Here is an 18,631-nt window from a genome sequence, read left to right as displayed (position 1 = left end):
ACCTCCTGCTGAGCTCCAGGGCGGTCCGGTCGGCGTGTCCTGCCGCTGGCGCGGTCACAAACCCTCAGCGCTGGTGACGCCTACGACGGCGAGAAGCAAAAAAAAACCGTGGCGCCGGGAACGAGTCCCCGGCCCCACGCTCCTCCTCGCCCCTAGCCCGGCTCACCGCAAATGCTCCTCCCGGTCCAGAGGGCCCACAAAGCGCCTGCAAAGCGAGAAGGAAAAGATGAAGCGAGAGACCGGGCAATACCGGGCTCCGCAACGCCCACCGCCGCCTCACCTTCTCGGCTGCCGGCCGGCGTGCGGCTTCGCCCCTGCCGGCTCGTCTGCGGCACCCGCAAAACCAGAGGCACGCGCTCGGACGCCGCCCGAAAACACAGCCTGCCCGCAGACGGTCCCAGCTCGCCCTCCCTTACCTGGGCCGCTCGCCCACCCGGCCGCCCTTACTTTTGACTGCCACGCCGCGGACCGCCGAGACGCTCAGCTGCCGCCTGTAAAACACCACCAAAGGACGCTCGGACCCGCGCCAGCAACACGGGACCTGAAACGAGCTGCCGCTTCGGCCCAGCACTCCGTGCTCACCTGGCCCGAGGAGCTGAGCTGCCGACAGCCCGCTTTCCTCTTCGCTTCGCACCTAGGAAACAGAGAAACGACCGAGCTTAGCTAGAGCCACACGGCACAGCTCCCCTCTGGCACCACCCACCGACCCACCTGCTTACGGCGCACAGCTCGCCTCCTCCGTCGCTCTTCCGGGCCAAGTTGTCCCTCTGCTCCTGAAATCAGGTGATTCTGCAAGTCACCCAGCAGCCCATCAACAGCCTGACCAGCCCACAGGTCTGCTTTCTGTGGCGCAATAACGTCCCAAGCTCTCGTGGAGGCTCTCAAACGCCTGCGCGGGGACCCTCCGCTCCCCTGCCCGCGGCTACTCCATCCCAGATGACTGCACCGCCTCTGCCCACGCAATACAACGCGTCAGCAGGTTAACCGGGGACCGCCAGAGCTCCGTCCACCCTCCCCTGCCTCTACGCGTCCGGGCAGAGCAGCTCCGAGTCTAACGCGCACCCGGGCCGACAGACGCTCCGCAGAACCTTATAGACCACGCGACGGCCACAGCGCCAAAAACGCTCCACGACGAACACGACGCTCCGAGACCAGAAGGGCATCGATCCCAATAATCTACGGGGAGGAGAGGAGCCTCTCCTGCATCCTCAAACGGAAAAGGAGCCCGACGTCACGGCTCCTGACGAGACGGCGGCAGCGCCACAACCGAGCAGAGATGACGCAACCAAACGAGAAGCTGATGAAAAACCTAAGAACTTCTTCCCAGCATCTTGAAGTTCCAGTCCCTGAGACTGGATGGCTAGAGAGCACAGCTGCCGGCACAGCCCAGGACAACGCCACAATCAGCCCTGACCAGAAACGGCCCAAAGGCAAGAACCCGCCACGCTTTCGGCTGCCGACACCAGAAAACCAGCGCCCGATCGGCGCTACGCCGATCGGCACCGGCGTTCCAGATCCCGGGGTGGCACCCGAGAGGCCTTCCGTGCCCCTCGAACGCAACGAGACCCCAGGATCGGCTGACAGGCGCAAGGCAGGCTTCCCGAACTACACCACAACGCAGACGCAGGCTGGAGCTGCCCTGCCCGGCACACGCTGGCATCGCACGGTAAAGGTCCCCGGGCCCTTGACCCGCGCCAAGGGCGCGGTTCCTGGACGGCCCTTGCCCTTAGCAGAGCTAAACCCCCCGTCCCTGCCATTCCCGGCCCCTTCCCAGCCCTCGCGCCTCCACTTAGCTTTCAGAGGGCCGAGGGACCGAACCCATCTTCGGCAGAGGAAAACGCCACGTGCGCCAACGGCCGTCTTCCCGCGTCGCCGGGTTCCTCTTCAGCGCCTGCAGGAGCACGAGAAAGCACGCGCTCGCTAAGCCACGCCGGCACACGGCGCCGCGGGGCAAACGCCGAGTCCGTCCGCGACACCCACCTCCTGCTGAGCTCCAGGGCGGTCCGGTCGGCGTGTCCTGCCGCTGGCGCGGTCACAAACCCTCAGCGCTGGTGACGCCTACGACGGCGAGAAGCAAAAAAAAACCGTGGCGCCGGGAACGAGTCCCCGGCCCCACGCTCCTCCTCGCCCCTAGCCCGGCTCACCGCAAATGCTCCTCCCGGTCCAGAGGGCCCACAAAGCGCCTGCAAAGCGAGAAGGAAAAGATGAAGCGAGACACCGGGCAATACCGGGCTCCTCAACGCCCACCGCCGCCTCACCTTCTCGGCTGCCGGCCGGCGTGCGGCTTCGCCCCTGCCGGCTCGTCTGCGGCACCCGCAAAACCAGAGGCACGCGCTCGGACGCCGCCCGAAAACACAGCCTGCCCGCAGACGGTCCCAGCTCGCCCTCCCTTACCTGGGCCGCTCGCCCACCCGGCCGCCCTTGCTTTTGACTGCCACGCCGCGGACCGCCGAGACGCTCAGCTGCCGCCTGTAAAACACCACCAAAGGACGCTCGGACCCGCGCCAGCAACACGGGACCTGAAACGAGCTGCCGCTTCGGCCCAGCACTCCGTGCTCACCTGGCCCGAGGAGCTGAGCTGCCGACAGCCCGCTTTCCTCTTCGCTTCGCACCCAGGAAACAGAGAAACGACCGAGCTTAGCTAGAGCCACACGGCACAGCTCCCCTCTGGCACCACCCACCGACCCACCTGCTTACGGCGCACAGCTCGCCTCCTCCGTCGCTCTTCCGGGCCAAGTTGTCCCTCTGCTCCTGAAATCAGGTGATTCTGCAAGTCACCCAGCAGCCCATCGACAGCCTGACCAGCCCACAGGTCTGCTTTCTGTGGCGCAATAACGTCCCAAGCTCTCGTGGAGGCTCTCAAACGCCTGCGCGGGGACCCTCCGCTCCCCTGCCCGCGGCTACTCCATCCCAGATGACCGCGCCGCCTCTGCCCACGCAATTCAACGCGTCAGCAGGTTAACCGGGGACCGCCAGAGCTCCGTCCACCCTCCCCTGCCTCTACGCGTCCGGGCAGAGCAGCTCCGAGCCAAACGCGCACCCGGGCCGACAGACGCTCCGCAGAACCTTATAGACCACGCGACGGCCACAGCGCCAAAAACGCTCCACGACGAACACGACGCTCCGAGACCAGTAGGGCATCGATCCCAATAATCTACGGGGAGGAGAGGAGCCTCTCCTGCATCCTCAAATGGAAAAGGAGCCCGACGTCACGGCTCCTGACGAGACGGCGGCAGCGCCACAACCGAGCAGAGACGTCGCAACCAAACGAGAAGCTGATGAAAAACCTAAGAACTTCTTCCCAGCATCTTGAAGTTCCAGTCCCTGAGACTGGATGGCTAGAGAGCACAGCTGCCGGCACAGCCCAGGACAACGCCACAATCAGCCCTGACCAGAAACGGCCCAAAGGCAAGAACCCGCCACGCTTTCGGCTGCCGACACCAGAAAACCAGCGCCCGATCGGCGCTACGCCGATCGGCACCGGCGTTCCAGATCCCGGGGTGGCACCCGAGAGGCCTTCCGTGCCCCTCGAACGCAACGAGACCCCAGGATCGGCTGACAGGCGCAAGGCAGGCTTCCCGAACTACACCACAACGCAGACGCAGGCTGGAGCTGCCCTGCCCGGCACACGCTGGCATCGCACGGTAAAGGTCCCCGGGCCCTTGACCCGCGCCAAGGGCGCGGTTCCTGGATGGCCCTTGCCCTTAGGAGAGCTAAACCCCCCGTCCCGGCCATTCCCGGCCCCTTCCCAGCCCTCACGCCTCCACTTAGCTTTCAGAGGGCCGAGGGACCGAACCCATCTTCGGCAGAGGAAAACGCCACGTGCGCCAACGGCCGTCTTCCCGCGTCGCCGGGTTCCTCTTCAGCGCCTGCAGGAGCACGAGAAAGCACGCGCTCGCTAAGCCACGCCGGCACACGGCGCCGCGGGGCAAACGCCGAGTCCGTCCACGACACCCACCTCCTGCTGAGCTCCAGGGCGGTCCGGTCGGCGTGTCCTGCCGCTGGCGCGGTCACAAACCCTCAGCGCTGGTGACGCCTACGACGGCAAGAAGCAAAAAAAAACCGTGGCGCCGGGAACGAGTCCCTGGCCCCACGCTCCTCCTCGCCCCTAGCCCGGCTCACCGCAAATGCTCCTCCCGGTCCAGAGGGCCCACAAAGCGCCTGCAAAGCGAGAAGGAAAAGATGAAGCGAGAGACCGGGCAATACCGGGCTCCGCAACGCCCACCGCCGCCTCACCTTCTCGGCTGCCGGCCGGCGTGCGGCTTCGCCCCTGCCGGCTCGTCTGCGGCACCCGCAAAACCAGAGGCACGCGCTCGGACGCCGCCCGACAACACAGCCTGCCCGCAGACAGTCCCAGCTCGCCCTCCCTTACCTGGGCCGCTCGCCCACCCGGCCGCCCTTGCTTTTGACTGCCACGCCGCGGACCGCCGAGACGCTCAGCTGCCGCCTGTAAAACACCACCAAAGGACGCTCGGACCCGCGCCAGCAACACGGGACCTGAAACGAGCTGCCGCTTCGGCCCAGCACTCCGTGCTCACCTGGCCCGAGGAGCTGAGCTGCCGACAGCCCGCTTTCCTCTTCGCTTCGCGCCTAGGAAACAGAGAAACGACCGAGCTTAGCTAGAGCCACACGGCACAGCTCCCCTCTGGCACCACCCACCGACCCACCTGCTTACGGCGCACAGCTCGCCTCCTCCGTCGCTCTTCCGGGCCAAGTTGTCCCTCTGCTCCTGAAATCAGGTGATTCTGCAAGTCACCCAGCAGCCCATCAACAGCCTGACCAGCCCACAGGTCTGCTTTCTGTGGCGCAATAACGTCCCAAGCTCTCGTGGAGGCTCTCAAACGCCTGCGCGGGGACCCTCCGCTCCCCTGCCCACGGCTACTCCATCCCAGATGACCGCGCCGCCTCTGCCCACGCAATTCAACGCGTCAGCAGGTTAACCGGGGACCGCCAGAGCTCCGTCCACCCTCCCCTGCCTCTACGCGTCCGGGCAGAGCAGCTCCGAGCCAAACGCGCACCCGGGCCGACAGACGCTCCGCAGAACCTTATAGACCACGCGACGGCCACAGCGCCAAAAACGCTCCACGACGAACACGACGCTCCGAGACCAGAAGGGCATCGATCCCAATAATCTACGGGGAGGAGAGGAGCCTCTCCTGCAACCTTATTGTGGGTTGTCTGAATTTAGAGTTGATGAGTTAGTTTTCTGTATTTGGAGTTAATAGGCTAGTTTGCTGTATGAATAAAGTTAAGTGTTGCGCTAGTTGTGAGGCGACTTGGAGGCGGGGAGCTTGTGGTCGGTGGGGGTGCCTGCGCCCTGGAGCGGGGGGACAGCTTGTGACTACGAGATAATGATCTTGTTACCATGCGAACACTGCCTGACCAACATTCCCGCCTTAGCTAGCTTAACGTCTGTTTAAGTGATTAGCCAATCAGCATGAAACATGTGTGCCTTAGACTATATAAATGTATGTTTGCCAAACAATAAAGCGGACACCTTGCTTGCATCAAGCTGCGTCCCTGTCTCTCAATCGCGGCAAATTGGTGACCCCGACGTGATCGTCAGCGACGAAACCGCCGAGGATTGAAAAACCACCTACCTGCTGGCATGTCGCGAGTCCCGCAGAACGTGGAATGACCTGCTGAAAGGAAGCAGGATAAGCCGGCCGGCCAAACAATCCCTCTGTCTGGAACGAGAGGTGAGCTGCGGGAAACTAGCAAAATGGGGAATCAAGAGTCTTTCCCTGAGAGAGATGCTTATGAGCTTATGAAAGCTCTACTTAAGAAGCATGGGAAAAAGACTCTTTCGGAACAAGATCTTAAGTTAATCCTTAAATGGGTGCAGGTTAAGATCCCCGCGGTGACTGCTTCTTCTATTTTTACGCGTGAACTTTGGGACAATGTGGGGGTAAAGTTATGGGACGCAGCCACCTCAGGAGATGAGGAAGCGCAGTATATGCTCCCCAGTTGGAGAAAAATCTTTGAAACCATAAAGGCACAAGAGCAAAATCAGCGAGGCTCTGAGGAGGGAGCTCAGTCACCTCCCCCCTGCCCTTCTAAAATCGCTGGTGGGGCGGAACCCTCTGCGCCACCATTAGCTTGTGCTGCTGGATATCCCCCAGAGAATGATCTCTTTGACCCGGGTCCGATTGACCCTGAAAAGGAACCTGATCTTTTTCCCCCTGATCCTCATGAGGTTTGGGGAAAGATTAAGCACCAAGCGATAAACGAGGGGGAGTTGGAAATAGCCAGAACTATAGTAGCCCCCGTTATATACCAAGGACGGGGGGGGGCTCAGGCTCAGTGGGAAGCTCTTTCTTTTTCAGTCATTAAGGAGTTGCGCCGTACAGTTACCGAGCATGGGTTGTCTTCCCCTTATTTTGCAAGCCTTTTATCTTCTGTATTCGATACATATGTCATGACCCCACATGATTTAAAATCTCTCGCGCGATTGTTATTAATCCCAACACAATATACAATGTGGGAGTCTCAATGGAGAACGGGATTGCAGACAGTTTTGCTGGGTTATGCAGGACATGCTAATGCCGCCTTAGCTGCAGTGACTATAGAGCACCTCACAGGAACAGGGCAGTTTTCGGACCCGGCAGCCCAAGCTAGGGACATTCCTCGGGAGGCTTTGGAAGCAGGCAGAGAAGAAGCGAAAAGGGCCTTGTTGAGAGTTCCTGACTCTGGCAGACCCCAAAAAGCATTCACTAGTATCACTCAGAAACCCCGTGAGCCGTATATGCAGTTTATAGATGGATTAAAACAAGCCTTAGAGCGGCAAGTTGATAACGGACAAGCTCGGGAGATTTTACTCCTTAAACTGGCTGTGGAAAACGCTAACGCCTATTGTAAAAAGCTCTTTAAGTCTCTCCCAAATCAAAACCCCACCTTAATTGAAATGGTGGAAGCCTGTAATAGAATTGGCACTATGGATCATAAATATGAGGCCATGGCTGCTGCTTTTGCAGCCATGCACGGCCCGATGGGCGCCGACCCACAGTGAAACTGCTATGGGTGTGGAAAACCGGGACACCTTAAAAAAGATTGCTTTAGTGCCAATGCTGGGAAACGACCCCAAACACCTGGGGTTTGTCCCAAGTGCCAAAAAGGGTGCCGCTATGCTAATCAATGTCGATCTAAATACGACTCTCAAGGGCGCCCCATACAGGGAAACCGATTGCAGAGCGCGGGACTGCGGCGCGCACAGACACAAGTTCCGCGACCAGCACCCCCACAAACGCCGGGGGGGGAAACAGGAGTGTTTCCAGTCTCCGCCCAGCAACAGCAGGGAGTGCCTGCCTGGACCTGGCAACCGCCTACACAGTAACGCTACTTGATTCCTCTGTTCACTTACTGCCTACCAAAATTGCAGGTCCTTTGCCCCCTCAAACGCAAGCATTATTATTAGGAAGATCGTCCACCACTCTGTACTTTTTGTATTGCCCGGAGTAATCGATCCTGACAGTAATTCAGAAATTAAAATTATGGCCTGGACCCCGTTTCCTCCTTGTACAGTGCCAGAGGGAAGTCGTATCGCTCAACTGATACTGATCCCTAAGGAAGACTATGTCCCAATCCCTGACCAATTGCTCCCACAGAGACAGGGAAGTTTTGGATCTACGGGAGAACCACTAATTTTATGGGTTCAAGCCATCTCACAAAAACGTCCTATATGTCAATGCACCCTCATTCGCAGAGGTCAGCAAGTTATGTTAAGTGGAATTATTGATACAGGTGCAGATGTTACCGTTATTTCTCAAGCAAAGTGGCCTTCTAGGTGGCCTTTAGCTGATGTCTCTCAGACATTAGCAGGAATCGGGGGGTGTGGAGCTAGCCGCCAAAGCGCAGAAATAATACAAGTTCAAAATTCAGAAGGACAAGTTGCCTCAGTCAAACCGTTTATCTTACCAGTACCTATGGTCTTGTGGGGGCGTGATGTGTTGTCTCAGTGGGGGATGTCTATCCAGACACATTTTTAGGTGGGGCCATTGAGGGGCGTGAAACCCTAAAGTTAACTTGGAAAACAGATACTCCTATTTGGATTGATCAATGGTCCCTGCCGCTGGAAAAACTTCACGCCCTCCAAGAAATAGTTAATGAACAACTATCTATGGGACATATTGTACCCTCTACAAGTCCTTGGAACTCGCCCGTTTTTGTTATTAAAAAACTGACTGGCAAGTGGCGCTTGCTCCATGACCTCAGAAAAATTAATGACGCTATGGAAGACATGGGGGCCCTGCAACCTGGGCTTCCGTCACCCGCCATGATCCCTAGAGATTGGCATTTAACCATCACAGACCTCAAAGATTGTTTTTTCAACATTCCATTGCATCCAGATGATGCTCCTAAATTTGCCTTTTCGGTTCCTAGCGTCAACATGCAAGCCCCTTTGCAAAGATACCAGTGGGTTGTGCTACCGCAGGGAATGAAAAATAGCCCTACAATATGCCAATGGTATGTAGCAAAAATACTTAGTCCTGTCAGAACTGTAGTACCTGCTGCATTGTTATATCATTATATGGATGACATCCTAGTGGCAGCACAGCACCATGAAGTCATGGAGGAAGCTGTAGCCCTTGTCGTGGCTGCTGTAAAATCAGCAGACCTCTGTATTGCACCAGAAAAAATTCAAAAAGTGCCACCTTGGAAATACTTAGGATGGCGTATAAGGGCTCAGACTATTGCTCCGCAACCTTTACAAATACAGGCAAATGTAAAAAATTTACATGATGTGCAGAAACTGTTAGGAACAATCAATTGGGTCAGACCATTGTTAGGAATCACTAATGCGGATCTTCGTCCCTTATTCGAAATGCTTAAAGGAAGCTCGGACTTAAACGCTCCGCGAACTCTCAGTCCTGAAGCCATAACTTCCTTGCATAAAGCTGCGGCAGCGATTACCTCCAGACAAGCGCATCGATGGGAACCAGAATTGCCTTTTCAATTAATCATCCTTAACCCTGTTCGACAGCCTCATGCACTTATTTTCCAATGGGACTGCCAGAAAACGGACCCTTTACTGATCATTGAATGGATTTTTCTGCCTAACCAAGCCACAAAGACGATTTCTACCCAACATGTGATGTTTGCATCTTTAATCATCAGGGCCAGACAGCGATTACTTACCCTGGCGGGCACGGACTTCATCCTTATATGTATGCTGGTAACAAGTGTTTACCTGCAATGGTTACAACAACAATCAGATGCACTAGGCATAGCTCTAACTGGCTATGCAGGCCAACTCACTTCTCATCCGCCTTCTCACAAACTGTTAAGCGTTGATTTTCACCTTTTACCTATTACAAAGCGGAGTGACCAGCCTTTACAAGCCCTCACTGTATTCACAGATGGGTCTGGCAAATCTCACAAGTCTGTCATCCTTTGGTGGGATGATCATCGAGAACAGTGGAACTCAGATGTAGAGACTGTACAGGGTTCTCCTCAAATAGTAGAATTGTCTGCAGTTGTTCGAGTGTTTCGAAAATGGTCTATTCCTCTCAATATAATCACTGATTCTGCTTATGTTGCAGGAATTGTTAGCCGAGCAGAGGCTTCTGTGCTACGAGATGTTTCTCATACGGCACTGTTTAATTTGTTACAAGAACTCATCTTTCTGTTAAATTCCCGTCTTCACCCTTATTTTATTATGCACGTTCGATCTCACACTTCTCTACCTGGTTTTATTGCAGAAGGGAACCGACAAGCGGATTTGCTTACGCTACCGGTGCAGGTGTTACCACATCGATTAGCGCAAGCTAAACTCAGCCACTCCTTTTTTCATCAAAACGCTGCAGGCCTTAAGCGTCAATTTGACCTCGCTATACAACAAGCCCATAATATCATTGCGGTGTGTCCTGATTGTCAAAGGCACTCTTTCCCTTCTATAGCAGAAGGAGTCAACCCCAGAGGGCTACAGAGCCTTCAACTCTGGCAAACAGATGTCACTCATTTTGCTGAATTTGGTCGTTTAAAGTTTGTTCATTGCTCTATTGATACATTTTCAGGAATGTTATTTGCCTCCTGTCATATAGGAGAAAAAGCACGTGATGTGCAAAAACATCTAATGCGCGCTTTTGCTACTTCAGGGGTACCCTCTCAAATTAAAACTGACAATGGCCCCGCATATGTATCTAAAACCTTAACTACCTTTTTTGCCTCTTGGGGTATATCACACGTTACAGGTATCCCTCACTCTCCTACAGGACAAGCTTTAATAGAACGTTCCCACCAAACCTTAAAACACCTGTTATTAAAACAAAAAGGGGGAATAGGAGCCACTACGCCAGAGGAGCGAATACAGAAAGCCTTGTATGTTTTTAACTTTTTGAATTGTTCCCTATTAGACAGCAATCCTCCAGTAGTTCGCCATTTTAGCACAAACACCCTTTTTGAACCCAAGATTAAACCGCCAGTATTGATCCGGGACCCCGAAACAGGTAAGATAATGGGACCCTATCCCCTTGTCACGTGGGGAAGAGGCTATGCTTGTGTTTCCACAGAAAGAGGTCCCCGCTGGATCCCAGCTAAAAACGTGAGACCTTTTCGAGAGACACTGCAGCAGCCTCCTGAAGACATTCCTGGTCCTGATCCTGCGACTGATATAGAAGACACCACCGATCAATAATTGAATGAACTCTGTTCCAGAGGTTAACAAATGGGAGCTTAAATGTCCCCAATGTGAAAAATGTAATCCGTGGATTTGTAGAATTTGTGCTAATTGTGGAAAATCACAGTGGCTAAATCGCCATACAGTAGGACGCTGGTGTGATAACTGCCTAACAGTTGAGTGGAATACAGTTCAGGTGTTATTGATAACAGGTAGAGAGACAGAATATTCTCCCCGGTATGATTATTATTCTAACGATTGGGGGAAAATTGTAGCACAAAGGTCTGGAGACATTTTATATTCTAAGATTGAATACGCCAAAGACATTCAAATGAGTTTCTGTTCTTTTAATGATTTGTGCATTATTAATAGTAATCCCATGTGTGTTACAATGCTTGCAAAAATCAATAACTGCTTCAATGAACAAGATTCTCCTTGTGCAGCAAGGAGCGGACCAAGATCAGAACGAAATTACAAAAACCCCCAGTACGGAGCTGTTAGTGAAATAAGATGTCCTCGAGTTGGTCGTTCGCCGACCTTGGGAGGGTCAGTTAATTAAAACAAAAAGGGGGAGATGTGGGTTGTCTGAATTTAGAGGTGATGAGTTAGTTTTCTGTATTTGGAGTTAATAGGCTAGTTTGCTGTATGAATAAAGTTAAGTGTTGCGCTAGTTGTGAGGCGACTTGGAGGCGGGGAGCTTGTGGTCGGTGGGGGTGCCTGCGCCCTGGAGCGGGGGGACAGCTTGTGACTACGAGATAACGATCTTGTTACCATGCGAACACTGCCTGACCAACATTCCCGCCTTAGCTAGCTTAATGTCTGTTAAAGTGATTAGCCAATCAGCATGAAACATGTGTGCCTTAGACTATATAAATGTATGTTTGCCAAACAATAAAGCGGACACCTTGCTTGCATCAAGCTGCGTCCCCGTCTCTCAATCGCGGCACTTATAGACCACGCGACGGCCACAGCACCAAAAACGCTCCACAACGAACACGACGCTCTGAGACCAGAAGGGCATCGATCCCAATAATCTACGGGGAGGAGAGGAGCCTCTCCTGCATCCTCAAACGGAAAAGGAGCCCGACGTCACGGCTCCTGACGAGACGGCGGCAGCGCCACAACCGAGCAGAGACGTCGCAACCAAACGAGAAGCTGATGAAAAACCTAAGAACTTCTTCCCAGCATCTTGAAGTTCCAGTCCCTGAGACTGGATGGCTAGAGAGCACAGCTGCCGGCACAGCCCAGGACAACGCCACAATCAGCCCTGACCAGAAACGGCCCAAAGGCAAGAACGCGCCACGCTTTCGGCTGCCGACACCAGAAAACCAGCGCCCGATCGGCGCTACGCCGATCGGCACCGGCGTTCCAGATCCCGGGGTGGCACCCGAGAGGCCTTCCGTGCCCCTCGAACGCAACGAGACCCCAGGATCGGCTGACAGGCGCAAGGCAGGCTTCCCGAACTACACCACAACGCAGACGCAGGCTGGAGCTGCCCTGCCCGGCACACGCTGGCATCGCACGGTAAAGGTCCCCGGGCCCTTGATCCGCGCCAAGGGCGCGGTTCCTGGACGGCCCTTGCCCTTAGCAGAGCTAAACCCCCCGTCCCTGCCATTCCCGGCCCCTTCCCAGCCCTCGCACCTCCACTTAGCTTTCAGAGGGCCGAGGGACCGAACCCATCTTCGGCAGAGGAAAACGCCACGTGCGCCAACGGCCGTCTTCCCGCGTCGCCGGGTTCCTCTTCAGCGCCTGCAGGAGCACGAGAAAGCACGCGCTCGCTAAGCCACGCCGGCACACGGCGCCGCGGGGCAAACGCCGACCCCGTCCACAACACCCACCTCCTGCTGAGCTCCAGGGCGGTCCGGTCGGCGTGTCGTGGCGCGGGCGCGGTCACAAACCCTCAGCGCTGGTGACGCCTACGACGGCGAGAAGCAAAAAACTGTATTGCTTGGGACATACCAGAAAGTTGCCACTTTCCCCTTCATCACCCACAATACAAAAACACATACACAATAATGAGCACTCAGATCATGGTTGTCCGTACTAGTTCCCTCGCTATTCCTCGCCTTGATGGAGTTCTGGGAGTTACATTTGAATGATCTACCAGGGTCCACCGCACACTGCAAAGGGTCTGTGGACAACACACTGTTCTGTGGGTGATCAGGGAGGCCATGAGCCGCCCCGTAGCTTGAAAGACACTCTGCCTTATGGTCCTGCTGCTTCCTTCAGAAATGCTAAAACTCCACCTACAGATACGAGATGCTCATCCTAACCCCTGGTAGATAACCTGAGCATCCTAGGAGGAGAGATTATATCAGCAACTTGTTACATACCAATACAAACCAAGAATTAACACCCCATCTTCATTGCAATCAGGAATTTAGGGAAAACGCAAAGTACCAGGAATTGATTCAATAGAAGAAAAAAAGTTAGAAACATACTTTCAACTACAGCTGCAATTGAAACTTCTCTGCTCCTGAAGGTCCTACCTCAAGCAGACATCTCCACTTCTCCAAACACATCTGCCCATGTAGCTTAAACAGCTCAAAAGCTGCCAACTGCTAAAGGAGCAGCAGAGAACCAGCACCCAAGCAGCCCAGCAGCAGAATGAGCTCCCCACCTGGGGACTGGGGCTCAAATACCCTGAGCCCCGCCCACCCCTTCCCACAATCCCCTGGGAAAGGGGAGGGGTCAATCACCCCAGGCCCCACACACCACCCTTATCAAATCACCTGGACCCTCACTGGAAGTGACAGCACCTGCACTCCTGTCGGGCTCTGTCAGACACTGTTGGTTTTTGTGAAGCCCTGTGAGACCTCTTGGGTCTGTCAGGCTCTGTCAGGCTTTGATGGGCTCTGTAGGGCCCTGTCGAGACCTCTTGGGTCTGTCAGGCTGTGTCAGGCTTTGATGGGCTCTGTAGGGCTCTGTCGAGACCTGTTGGGCTCTGCTGAGCCCTGTCAAGATTTCTCAGGCTCTGTTGAGACCCCCAGGGCTCTGTCATACACATTGAGGCTCTATCAGGAACTGACAAGATTTGTCAGGCCCTGACGGGTCCTGTTGGGCTCTGCCAAGCTTTGTCAGGCTCTGTGAGGATCCGTCAAACTCTCTCGGGCCCTGTCAGGCCCTGTCGGACTTTCTCAAGCTCTCTCAGGCCCTGCCTGGCTCTGTTGGTCTTTCTTGAGCTTTGTCTGCCCCTGTCATGCCCTGTCGGGTACATGGCTCAGCAGCGGAGGGGAAGGAGTTGTAGGTCTGTAGGCCACACCCCCTGCAGGGAGCCCACCAATGGGGGTGGAAGTGTGGGTCAAGGGGGAGGAGCCCAGCTGGGAGGGTGAGGTGCTTGGAAAGGGGGTGGGGCCTGATTAGGGTACACCCCTTTGGGAAGGCACATTGGGGAGAGCTTGGGAGGGAGGTGGGGTTGACAGTGGCCCTGCCCACACCTTCAGCCCCACCCTCAACCCTAAACCCCACCCCCAAATCCTTCACTGGAAATGGAAGAAACCAAATGCTTAAGGTTTTTTTACATTATTTAATTTTATTGGGTGAGAATTGGCCCCAAAACCAGGTTAAAAATCCCCCAACATGGCCCTGGGGGAGCAACGTCAGGATGGCAGCGGCACAGTGCTGCCCTTTTCCAAGATGGCCGTCAGGGGCAAACAGAGTCACAGGCCCCACCACCCACCTTGGGCCCCACCCCAAAATGGCCACCCTAGGCAGGCACCACCCACCTCAGCCCCACCCTTCCAGCACAGGCTTGGCAGCCATGACAGCCATGGCCCCGCCCACCAGCAGGGACACAGCAGCCGAGATGGCCACGCCCATCAGGGCAGCCACCTTGTTCCCATGGGCAGGGTGCAGGGCCACAGGAGCAGCCGATACAGCCGGGAGCTGCCGCCTGAGCACGGCGCAGACCAACAGCCCCTCCGGCAGTGCCAGCATGGCTGCCAGCCCTCCCCCCCCAGCCATCTTGGATTCCAAGCAGGGTGGCGCCCAGCAGCCATGCTGTCCTCATTTTGTTGTGCACAGGGCCCCGTGCAGCATCGCAACCCAGGACAGCTGGTGGGGTGAGGGGACCCAGGAACGTCGATCTATGGGCAGAATGCAGCAGCTGTGGGGTGCTACATATCAGTGGGCCAGAGTGCTGGAAGTATATGGTGCTGCAGAGCAGTGCTGTGGCTGTATAGGGCAGACTGGATCTGTGGGGCACTGCTGTGGGTCTATGGGGCAGGGTGCAGGAGCTAGTGCGCTGTAGGGCAGAATTGCTGGCCTATGGGCTAGTGGGAAGAAGCTATGGTGTTTTCTGGGACAGTGCTGTTGATCTATAGGGCAGAGGAACTATGGGGTGCTGTAGGGTTACACTGTGGGTCTATAGGGCAGAGTGAACAAGATATGGGGTGCTGTGGGACAGCACTGTGTGTCTATGGGGCACAGTGGAGACTTAGGGTGCTGTGGAGCACTGCTGTCCATTTATGTGGCAGAGTAAAAGCAGCTATGGGGTGCAGTGACTCTATAGGGCAGAGGGGCTATGGGCTGCTGTGGGTCTCTGTGTGGGTCACTCACCTGTAGGGGGTTCAGCCTCTTCAGGGGTGTTTCACCCCACAACAACCCCATTGACCCCACAGCCCCCCTGACCCCCACACCACCCCATAGACCCTTGTGACCCACCCATAGTGGGCAGTGCAGGCGCAGTCAGGAGGGAAGGGTGGTCAGGTGGACAGAGGTGTGGGGCGCTGTGGGGCAGCACTTTGCACCAATGGGGCAGAACACAGCACCTACAGGCTGCTGTGGGGCAGCTCTCTGGGTCTAAGGGGCAGAGTAGAGTCCTGTGCGGCAGCACTGTGGGTCTATGGGGAAGAGTAGAGTCACTATGGGGTGCTGGGGGGCACTCCTGTGGATGTATGGGGCAGAGTAGAGGAGCTATACGGTGCTGTGGGGCAGTACTGGGCATCCATGGGGCAGAGTGCAGGAGCCATGGGGTGCTGGGGGGCACTCCTGTGGATGTATGGGGCAGAGTACAGGACCTATATGGTGCTGTGGGGCAGTACTGGGCATCCATGGGTCAGAATGCAGGAGCCATAGGGTGCTGGGGGGCACTCCTGTGGATGTATGGGGCAGAGTACAGGACCTATATGGTGCTGTTGGGCAGTACTGGGCATCCATGGGGCAGAGTGCAGGAGCCATGGGGTGCTGCAGGGCACTCCTGTGGATATATGGGGCAGAGTACAGGACCTATATGGTGCTGTGGGGCAGTACTGGGCATCCATGGGGCAGAGTGCAGGAGCAATGGGGTGTTGTGAGGCAGTGTTGTGGGTCTATGGGGCAGAGTGTAGGAGCCATGGGGCATTGTAGGACAGTACAGTGGGTCTATAGGCCAGATGAGCTATAGGGTGCTATGGGACAGCACTGTGGATCTGTGGGGCAGAGTACAGGAGCTATAGGGTGCTGTAGGGCAGCACTCTGCACCCATGGGGCAGAGTGGAAGACATATGAGGTACTCTGTGGCACTGCTGTAGACATATGGGGCAGAGTGGAGAAGCCATGGGGTGCTGTGGGATAGCAAGCAGGAGCTATAGGGTGCTGTGGGGCAGTGTTGTGGATCCGTAGGGCAGAATGGAGGTGCTATGGGGCACTGTGGGGCACTGTGTGGGTCACTCACCTGTAGGGGGTTCAGCCTCTTCAGGGGTGTTTCACCCCACAACAACCCCATTGACCCCACAGCCGCCCTGACCCCCACACCGCCCCATAGACCCTTGTGACCCACCCATAGTGGGCAGTGCAGGCGCAGTCAGGAGGGAAGGGTGGTCAGGTGGACAGAGGTGTGGGGCACTGTGGGGCAGCACTTTGCACCAATGGGGCAGAACGCAGCACCTACAGGCTGCTGTGGGGCAGCTCTCTGGGTCTAAGGGGCAGAGTAGAGTCCTGTGCGGCAGCACTGTGGGTCTATGGGGAAGAGTAGAGTCACTATGGGGTGCTGGGGGGCACTCCTGTGGATGTATGGGGCAGAGTAGAGGAGCTATACGGTGCTGTGGGGCAGTACTGGGCATCCATGGGGCAGAGTGCAGGAGCCATGGGGTGCTGGGGGGCACTCCTGTGGATGTATGGGGCAGAGTACAGGACGTATATGGTGCTGTGGGGCAGTACTGGGCATCCATGGGTCAGAATGCAGGAGCCATAGGGTGCTGGGGGGCACTCCTGTGGATGTATGGGGCAGAGTACAGGACCTATATGGTGCTGTTGGGCAGTACTGGGCATCCATGGGGCAGAGTGCAGGAGCCATGGGGTGCTGCAGGGCACTCCTGTGGATATATGGGGCAGAGTACAGGACCTATATGGTGCTGTGGGGCAGTACTGGGCATCCATGGGGCAGAGTGCAGGAGCAATGGGGTGTTGTGAGGCAGTGTTGTGGGTCTATGGGGCAGAGTGTAGGAGCCATGGGGCATTGTAGGGCAGTACAGTGGGTCTATAGGCCAAATGAGCTATAGGGTGCTGTGGGACAGCACTGTGGATCTGTGGGGCAGAGTACAGGAGCTATAGGGTGCTGTAGGGCAGCACTCTGCACCCATGGGGCAGAGTGGAAGACATATGAGGTACTCTGCGGCACTGCTGTAGACATATGGGGCAGAGTGGAGAAGCCATGGGGTGCTGTGGGATAGCAAGCAGGAGCTATAGGGTGCTGTGGGGCAGTGTTGTGGATCCGTAGGGCAGAATGGAGGTGCTATGGGGCACTGTGGGGCACTGTGTGGGTCACTCACCTGTAGGGGGTTCAGCCTCTTCAGGGGTGTTTCACCCCACAACAACCCCATTGACCCCACAGCCGCCCTGACCCCCACACCGCCCCATAGACCCTTGTGATCCCCCCCTGCCCCCTCCCCGCCATGGTGTGCAGTGGAGATGTGGCCAGCCGGAGGAGGTGGGGGGGGCGCACAGTCAGCAGGAGTGCAGTGGGGGGGGCACGCGGTCAGCCGGGGGGGGCGGGGGGGCACAGTCAGCCGGAGTTGGGGGGGGGCACGCGGTCAGCCGAGTTGCGGGGGGGGGGGCACGCGCGGTCAGCCGGAGCAGGGGGCGCGGTCAGCCGGAGGGGGCGTGGCCAGGCTGCCGTCGCTGTTCTCTGCGCAGGAGCTGCAGTGGGAAAGGGAAGGAAAGGGCCGTTATTTGTGTCACAGTCCTGGGAAACAGCCCCAAATCCCCCCGCTTCAACATTAACCGAGTGAGCAAATTAACTGCCAAAAAAATGGATCTTGAAAGCTTCTTTGAGCACAAATTATCCTAAAAACAGCCCCAAAATGAAGTAAATTGAATTTGAGACCAAACAGCCTTAAAAATCTCAAAATCCTGCCCAAATATGGTCCCTCACAGCTTTATATAATAAGATATATATGTAAAAATAGATTAGATACATTACATAGTAATTATACATAATATATATAATATATATTAATATTTAATGAATATCATTACAATAGTATATTATAGATATCATTATGCCATTATATATTAATTATAAATTTCATTACATAATATCAATGAGTATTAGTTGATCAGTTAATTATATCAGATTATATATTATATATTTCTACTATTCATCATATCGTTTATAGTAGCATATTGCTATACTGATTTAGTCTATATATTTACTATTAAATTAAAATTAACTTTAATAATTTAAATTTAAATTAAATTAAAAATAAGTTAAATTAAATTAAAATATAGAAATAAATTTTAAAATGGAATGTAAACAATTACGTGGGTTTAGGGAGGCGGCGACCAATCAGCGCCTTTCTCTCCTCAGAGGCAGCGACCAATCAGCGCCTTTCTCTCCCTCGGAGACAGCCGAGCGGGGCTGAGCCGGGGGAGGCTTTCCCGCCAGACGGCACCGGCCAATCAGCGAGCGTCTCCTCGGCCCCCTCAGCGTGAGGGAGAGCGGGACGGGGGAGACAAAATGGCGGCGGGTTAAAAAAGCCGAACATGTTCCCGCTTAAATATTAATTCAGTAAATTATATAAATAAATAGATTTTTAA

General features: G+C 55.4%; 1 long non-coding RNA gene across 1 annotated transcript; it reads right to left on the bottom strand.

The window, feature by feature from the left end:
- Positions 1-14,127: 14,127 nt before the first annotated feature.
- Positions 14,128-18,625, bottom strand: LOC135578003 (uncharacterized). Its single transcript, XR_010469420.1, has 2 exons — positions 18,356-18,625; positions 14,128-17,731 (listed from the first exon to the last, which is right to left on the bottom strand). It is a non-coding gene; the product is annotated as an uncharacterized LOC135578003 (long non-coding RNA).
- Positions 18,626-18,631: the final 6 nt, after the last annotated feature.

This window comes from Columba livia, unplaced genomic scaffold (assembly GCF_036013475.1).
Source record: "Columba livia isolate bColLiv1 breed racing homer unplaced genomic scaffold, bColLiv1.pat.W.v2 Scaffold_2121, whole genome shotgun sequence".
In the NCBI taxonomy this organism is placed as follows: Eukaryota; Metazoa; Chordata; class Aves; order Columbiformes; family Columbidae; genus Columba; species Columba livia.
The sequence above is the reverse complement of the archived record's forward strand: the minus strand, read 5'-3'. Positions and strand labels throughout refer to the sequence as shown.